We start from the raw sequence: 7,980 nt of genomic DNA, 5'->3' as shown, positions 1-7,980 counted from the left end.
TATTGTTGTTTTTAATCTATTACCCTTTTTTGTTGAAACCCAACATTTTCCATTATAAGCAACTCAGACTGCCACAGATTTTTGGCACTTTTGAGTACAGCCATAACCAAGCTTGGTGGACCCAACCTGGCATTGTTTTCCTCCTTGGAATGGGCCATTATGGCCTGTGATCACTACTTCATTCAAGGCACATTTGTCTTTTGGGAAAGGACAGGCCTTAGACTTTATGTAGAGAACAGTCATAATGTTAATCCTAATTATTGCCCCCAGGAAAGGGAAAACTGTAAAGTGGTCATTTTCCAGTAGAGGGAAATCTATTGTTACCTAATGTTAAATATCCTAGTAAATATGCCAAAACTATTTGCCTTTAAAAGTTAATTTTTTTCCCCCTCTGCTAGTGCTAGAGAAAAATTTTAGTAGGTTACATAGTATGTTTGATTGTAAAATTCAGATAGAGATTACACTGAAAGATAAATGTTTAGCCCTGTCTTTTAAAATATGAAGCAACTTTGGGACTTCCTTGGTAGTCCAGAGGATAAGACTCTTGAGCTCCCAGTGCAGGGTGTCCAGGTTTGATCCATGGGAAGCAAGGTCCTGGGAAACTTAGGTCCTGCATGCAAGCTACAAGTAAGGGTCTGCATGCCACAATGAAGATCTGAGAGCTGCAACTAAGGCCCAAAGCAACCAAAATATAAAGAGTAAAAAAAAATGACGCACTTTCATTGTGAGTAGTTCATACATTTCATCATTTTGACCCCTAAGTTTGACACTCCATTCTCGTTCCCATAAGAATGTCTCCTGAGATACTGATGCCCTCCTAATTGACAGAGTTCTATTATCCTAACTTCAGTTTTTGTTTTTTATCATTGAGCGTTATCAACTACCGAACCTTCAAAGTCTGTCTTCTGTTTGACCTTCAAAATATTTTATTAAGGTTTGTCTTACCTTTTTAAGGGCTTCCTTGGTGGCTCAGACGGTAAAGCGTCTGCCTATAGTGCGGGAGACCCGGGTTCAATCCCTGGGTTGGGAAGGTCTCCTGGAGAAGGGAATGGCAACCCACTCCAGTATTGTTTTTTTTTTGGAGAAGGAAATGGCAACCCACTCCAGTACTCTTGCCTGGAAAATCTCATGGATGGAGGAGCCTGGTAGGCTACAGTCCATGGGGTCACAAAGAGTCAGACACGACTGAGTGACTTCACTTGGTGTCTCAGAGGGTAAAGTGCCTGCCTGCAGTTCGGGAAACTCGGGTTCGATTCCTGGGTCGGGGAGAAGGAAATAGGAACCCACTCCAGTACCCTTGCCTGGAAAATCCCATGGATGGAGAAGCCTGGTAGGCTACAGTCCATGGGGTCACAAAGAGTCGGACACGACTGAGCGACTTCACTTTCTTTTAAAAATCTATTCAGTTTCCTTCTCTAGCTGTCTATATCTGCATTCCTCCATGCCACTGTTGTGGTTTTTGGCCATCTTGCTTCACTTTTCCAGTTAATCACTGTGAGTGTAGCTGCAAAAGCTCTGTGAAGTTTCAAGTGTTTCCAAGGTCTGTGAACTCGAGTCCTGTGAGATCCTTGTTCCAAAGATTGAGCTCACTAGAACATACATTCTCTGTGCATTGTAAGCACATTTGCTGTAATGAAAAAGCATGGACTGTAGCACACCAGGCTCCTCTGCCCATGGGATTCTCTAGGCATTCCACTGGAGTGGATAGTCATTACCTTCTCCGGGGGGTCTTCCCAACCCAGGGATTGAACCCTGGTCTCCTGCATTGCAGGCAGATCCTTTACCATCTGAAAGAAGGTAAAGAAGCCCAGGGAAGCCCATGAAAGATTTAGTACATGGAAAATTCTGTGAATTGGCCATTCTCTCTGCTGCTGCTGCTAAATTGCTTCAGTCGTGTCCGACTCTGTGTGACTCCATGGACGGCAGCCCACCAGGCTCCCCCGTCCCTGGGATTCTCCAGGCAAGAACACTGGAGTGGGTTGCCATTTCCTTCTCCAATGCATGAAAGTGAGAAGTGAAAGTGAAGTCGCTCAGTCGTGTCCAACTCTTAGCGACCCCATGAACTGCAGCCTACCAGGCTCCTCCGTCCATGGGATTTTCCAGGCAAGAGTACTGGAGTGGGTTGCCATGGCCTTCTCCCATTCTCTCTGATCATCTGACAAATGAACTTCCGGTGAACTGGCTTTGGAGAATGACTTGTTGAGTTGGCCTGCCTCCTTTCCTGGAGTACTTACCTCCACTACACCTCATGTTAAGTGTATCTGAGTCTCTTAATGAACAACTTGGCAATAAGGCCTTTTCTTTTTTTGTTCCATCTATAGCACTTAGTTCAGAGAAGGCAATGGCACCCCAATCCAGTTCTCTTGCCTGGAAAATCCCGTGGACTGAGGAGCCTGGTAGGCTGCAGTCCATGGGGTCGCTAAGAGTCGGACATGACTGAGCGACTTCACTTTCACTTCTCACTTTCATGCATTGGAGAAGGAAATGGCAACCCACTCCAGTGTTCTTGCCTGGAGAATCCCAGGGATGGCGGAGTCTGGTGGGCTGCCGTCTATGGGATCGCACAGAGTCGGACACGACTTAAGCGACTTAGCAGCAGCAGGAGCATAACACTTAGTTCAGTGACCTACACAAACTGGAGGTGTAGGGGGTGGGGTGCAGCGGGATGTTCACTGAATGAAACAATTTGTCTCCACAAAATTTTCACTGGTAATAGATTATTTTTAGTATAAATTTCAGTCAGTTCAGTTGCTCAGTTGTGTCCGACTCTTTGCGACCCCGGGGACTGCAGCATGCCAGGCCTCCCTGTCCATCACCAACTCCCGGAGTATACTCAAACACATGTCCATTGAGTCAGTGATGCCATCCAACCATCTCATCCTCTGTCGTCCCCTTCTCCTCCCACCTTCCAATCTTTCCCAGCATCAGGGTCTTTTCAAATGAGTCAGTTCTTCGCATCAGGTGGCCAGAGTATTGGAGTTTCAGCTTCAGCATCATTCCTTCCAATGAACACCCAGGACTGATTTCCTTTAGGATGGACTGGTTGGATCTCCTTGCAGTCCAAGTGACTCTCAAGAGTCTTCTCCAACACCACAGTTCAAAAGTATCAATTCTTTGGCGCTTAACTTTCTTTATAGTCCAACTCTCACATCCATACATGACCACTGGAAAAACCATAGCCTTGACCAGATGGACCTTTGTTGGCAAAGTAATGTCTCTGATTTTTAATATGCTGTCTAGGTTGGTCATAACTTTTCTTCCAAGGAGTATGCGTCTTTTAATTTCATGGCTATAAATTTGGTATCATCTAAATGTGGGCCACACCACTCTTACATTTAGTTAATTTTTTAAAAAGATTATTTATTTTGGGCTGTGCTGGGTCTTTGTTGCTGCCCACAGGCTTTCTCTTGTTTCGGCAAGCTGGGACTACTCTTCATTTTGGTGTTCAAGTTTCTCATTGCAGTGGCTTCTCTTGCAGAGCACTGGCTCTAGGGCTTTAGTAGTTGCAGCCCACAGGCCTAGCAGCTGCAACTTGCATGCTCTAGAGCTTGGAGCTCAGTAGTTGTGGCGCATGGGCTTAGCTGTTCCAAGGCATGTGGGATCTTCTCTGACCAGGGATTGAACCCCTGTTCCCTGCATTGCAAGGCAGATTCTTAACCACTGAACCACCAAGGAAGCCCCTACGCCTACATTTAAAGGGTCTTAAAAATGAGACCAAGAAATTTCCTATTGATAAACTGTACATTTTATTCCTTCTGTTTGATGGTGTACCAATCGCCCTGTTTTCCAATCTGTGACTAATTTGTTTGGTCATCATGGACTCGTTCCAATGTTCCTTGTAGTCAAATGCTAAGTGTGCCATTTTCAGGTCTCCTTTTGCTGAGAGGAGGAATATGTTATAAATAAGCCCAAGGGTTGACTGAAAGAAAAAGTTGTAATTTTGCTTTTCTGAGGTTGCTTTGTTTTTTTTTTTTTTCTTAGTAAAGTCACGACTTTTAAGTGTGAGAAAATAATTTACAAGCAAGAGAATGTTGCCACCTAATGGAATAAGGACACGTGAGAGGCAGAATGGTGAAATGAGCACGGGATCTGGAGTCAGAAGGATGAAATTCAATTCCTCGTGTCACCAAGCTATAACTCTCTCATCTTGGGAAATTTAACTGTGATCTGAGCTTCAGTTTCTGCGTCTGTAAAATCAAGAAAATGCAAATTCCTGGCCTATGGGCTTCTTGGAGTTGTTCTTAGGATCAAATGAGGTAACAGACATGGAAAGGTTGGCAGTTATAAAGCACTGTGCAAATATTATCATGAGGGGCTGTGTTGAGCAAGGAATGGGTAAAGGAAGGCCTGATGAGGAAGTATTTGACCTGGAAACCAGAAAAAGAGTAACTGTTTTCTGGTCTGTTAGAAAGAAGTTTTGTATCTGTCATCATTCAGTTAGGTAGCTCAAAATCTGAATAAGGCATCAGGAAAGCTGATTTATATTCCTGGCCCTCCCATCGGCTGAATGAAATTAGTAAATAACTCTGCAAACAAGTGACTGCCCAGATTCCTTCTTCCTCTGACCTTCTATGACTTTTTTTTTTTTTTTTGGTTAAACAGTTATTATCTTTTAAAGAGAAAAATAATTTTAAAACTTTGATATATACCCATTCAGTTCTCATTTCTAGTGCTCTTCATTCCATTCATAGGTACACATTTTCATCTGTTATCATTCTTCAGCCAGAGGACATGTATTACTTTTTTCTGTGTTTTTTTTTTTCCCCCCAGCATGGTTCTGCTGCTGCTGAATTCTTTTGGCTTTTGCATGTCTAAAAATGTCTTTGATTTACTTATGTTTTCAAAAGCTATTTTCCCAGGGTATGGAATTCTAGGTTGTCAGGTTTTTTTTCACTTGGGACTTTAAAGATGTGGCTGCATTATCTTTCTGGACACATAGTTTCCACTGAGAAAATTGCTGTCTTCCTTAACTTTGTTCTTCTGTATGGAAAGCCTCTCTCTCTCTCTTTTTTTTTTCTTCAGGTAATTAAAAGTTTTTCTCTATCACTGATTTTGAGCAATTTGTTTATGATGTTCCTCACTTGTACATTTTTTTTTACATTATGGACATTTTTTATGTTGTGTGTGTTTTTTTTTTAACTTTTTATTTTGTATTGAGGTATAGGTAATCAGCAATGTTGTGGTAGTTTCAGGTGAACAGTGAAGGGACTCAGCCATACATATACATGGATATACATGTATCCATTCTCCCCCAAACTACACTCCCATCCAAGCTGACACATAACATTGAGCAGAATTCCATGTGCTATACAATAGGTCTTTGTTGGTTATCCATTCTAAATACAGCAGTGTATACATGACCTTTCCAAATCCCTAACTATCCCTTGTGTGTGTTTCTTGTGGTTAGGGTTCATTGACCTTGGATCTGTAGGTTTATAGGTTTCATCAAGTTTGGAAACTTTTTCAGCCATTATTTCTTCACATATTTCTTCTTGTCTTCCCCTCCCTCTCCTTTGAGGATCATATCTGGTTGGAAAGATAAGAATAGACTTCCTATAGTGATGTGATTTGAGATAAGCCTTGAGAATTGGACAGATATGAACAGGTGAAGATGTGGGGTAGATGACTTGATAACTTATTTAATACCAAAAGCTCAAGAGGGGGAAGTGGACACCAAACCTTCATGTCTGTGTGGCTGGAAGGATTGCAGTATCACTGGCAGAAATGAGGAGAATAAAGGAGAGGAAGTTCATTGAAGAGGAGAGGATAAGTTCACTCTTGGAAATGCTTGACCTTGGGGTACTTTTGTGATCTGTGAATAGAGTGCCACAGGAAGGGTAATTGATGGAGTTCTACTTCCCAGGAGCAGGATTAGGACAAGAGACCCAGATTTTGGAACTTCCCTGGTGGCTCAGATGGTAAAGAATCTGCCTGCAATTTGGGAGACCTGGGTTCGATCTCTGGGTTGGGAAGATCTCCTGGAGGAGGGCATGGCTACTCATTCCAGTATTCTTGCCTGGAGAATCCCAATGGACAGAAGAGCCTGGCGGGCTACAGTCCATGGAGTCGCAAGGAGTTGGACACGACTGAACGACTAAGCACAGCACCAGAGGAGTGGTAGCTGAAACCACATCAGACGAAATTTCTGACATAGATGGTACACAACCAAAGAAGCCCTGTTCATTCAGACTTTCCACCCCAGAAGTTTATTCTAGGGAAAGAGCAATAAATCATCACAGATCTGTCATCTGGCTCTTCCATCTCTCCTTTTTCCCCTTTTTCTCAAGACCAGCATATTCCAGATTGAGGCTGCCCCTTAAGTCTGAGTGCCGGAATGCAGATGTAGATCCATGAAAGACACATAACAGAGCAAGAAGTATTTTTGTTGCTAGAAGACCCTGAAATTTTGGAGTCATTCGTTACCAGAGCATAACCGAGCTAGAGTGGAGTGATAAAGAAACAGTTTCTTAAAACTGTAAAAATAAGAGAGCAGTAGTAAAGTGAGTTTTTAAAGGAAGCTACCCATAATTTACTCCCTAACCTAACCAAATAGATTTACTCTCTACATATGCCTACCTGCAAATGTGCTGAAACAGACCATTACAGTTCATGTTGCTTCTCCCCCTGCATTTCTTGAGAGAAGGAGCCTGTGGTGGAGGAACACCAACTCCCCCGCTAGAGGAGGCCAGAGGAAGGGCCTGTCTGCAGAGCCCTTGCCCAGCACAGAGCGGCTCTTGTCAGGCAGTGGAGTGAAACGGAGCGAAGCCATTTCCTCAGCATCCTTCGACTCTTGGAAAAAGTAATGCCAGGTTATTTCTTCTCTGACAAATAATCTATCATGCCTATTTACTATCCTGCCAAGGTAGGGCTAAATATCAGCTCTGTTCGTGAACTTTTATTAATATTTCCTGAAATCCTGGTCCCACTGTAGACTGTAAACCTGCACACGGTGAGGGAGAGTTTACAGCAATTCAGCAGTGAACAATGCAGGCATCAGCTCTATGCTCCTGGAGCCTACAGTTGAGTGGGGTAAAGAAATAAATACAATATATATACATATATTGGAGAAGGAAATGGCAACCCACTCCAGTCCTCTTGCCTGGAAAATCCCATGGACAGAGGAGCCTGGAAGGCTACAGTCCATGGGGTCGCTAAGAGTCGGACATGACTGAGTGACTTCACTTTCACTTTTCACTCTCATGCATTGGAGAAGGACATGGCAACCCACTCCAGTATTCTTGCCTGGAGAATCCCAGGGACAGAGGAGCCTGGCGGGCTGCTGTCTATGGGGTCACACAGGGTCGGACACGACTGAAGTGACTTAGCAGTAACAGCAGCAGCATGTACATATATATATAGTACACTTTATATATATGTGAAACACAGATATTGATACTTATATATGTATATATACATGAAACACAGGTATTGATACCATAATAAATTGGAAAGGAAGAAAGAGTAGGAAAGAATCTAATTAAAACAGTTTTTCAAACTGCTTACTGGGAAATAGTGAATCATGAACTCTGTTTAGATGTTTTATGACCAGATCTTTTTTTAAAAAAATGAAACAGAACTGAATGAACATGAATAAAGCAGATTAATTAGAGTGTGTCACATGTGGTAAGGGTAAATACTGTTTCAGGAAACTGCTATTTCTGTTGTACACAACCCTACTAGATATTTATGTCGCTCTCAGTTTATGATATAAAATGTAGCTGTTACAGTGGATAGCTGGGCTTCCCTGGTGGCTCAGTTGGTAAAGAATCCTCCTGCAATGCAGGAGACTGGGGTTCGATCCTTGGGTCAGGAAGATCCCCTGGAGAAGGAAATGGCAACCCACAGTCCATGGGGTCGCAAGAGTGAGACACAATGTGGTGACTAAACCACCACCAACACAGTGGATAGTGGTAAAAATAAGTTTGAAAAAACTAAGATATAGGGATGTCCCAGTGCCAAGGCCACAAGGTGGGAACAAGC

This window comes from Cervus elaphus, chromosome 11, assembly GCF_910594005.1.
Source record: "Cervus elaphus chromosome 11, mCerEla1.1, whole genome shotgun sequence".
NCBI classification, from domain to species: domain Eukaryota; kingdom Metazoa; phylum Chordata; class Mammalia; order Artiodactyla; family Cervidae; genus Cervus; species Cervus elaphus.
Note: the sequence above shows the minus strand (reverse complement) of the source record.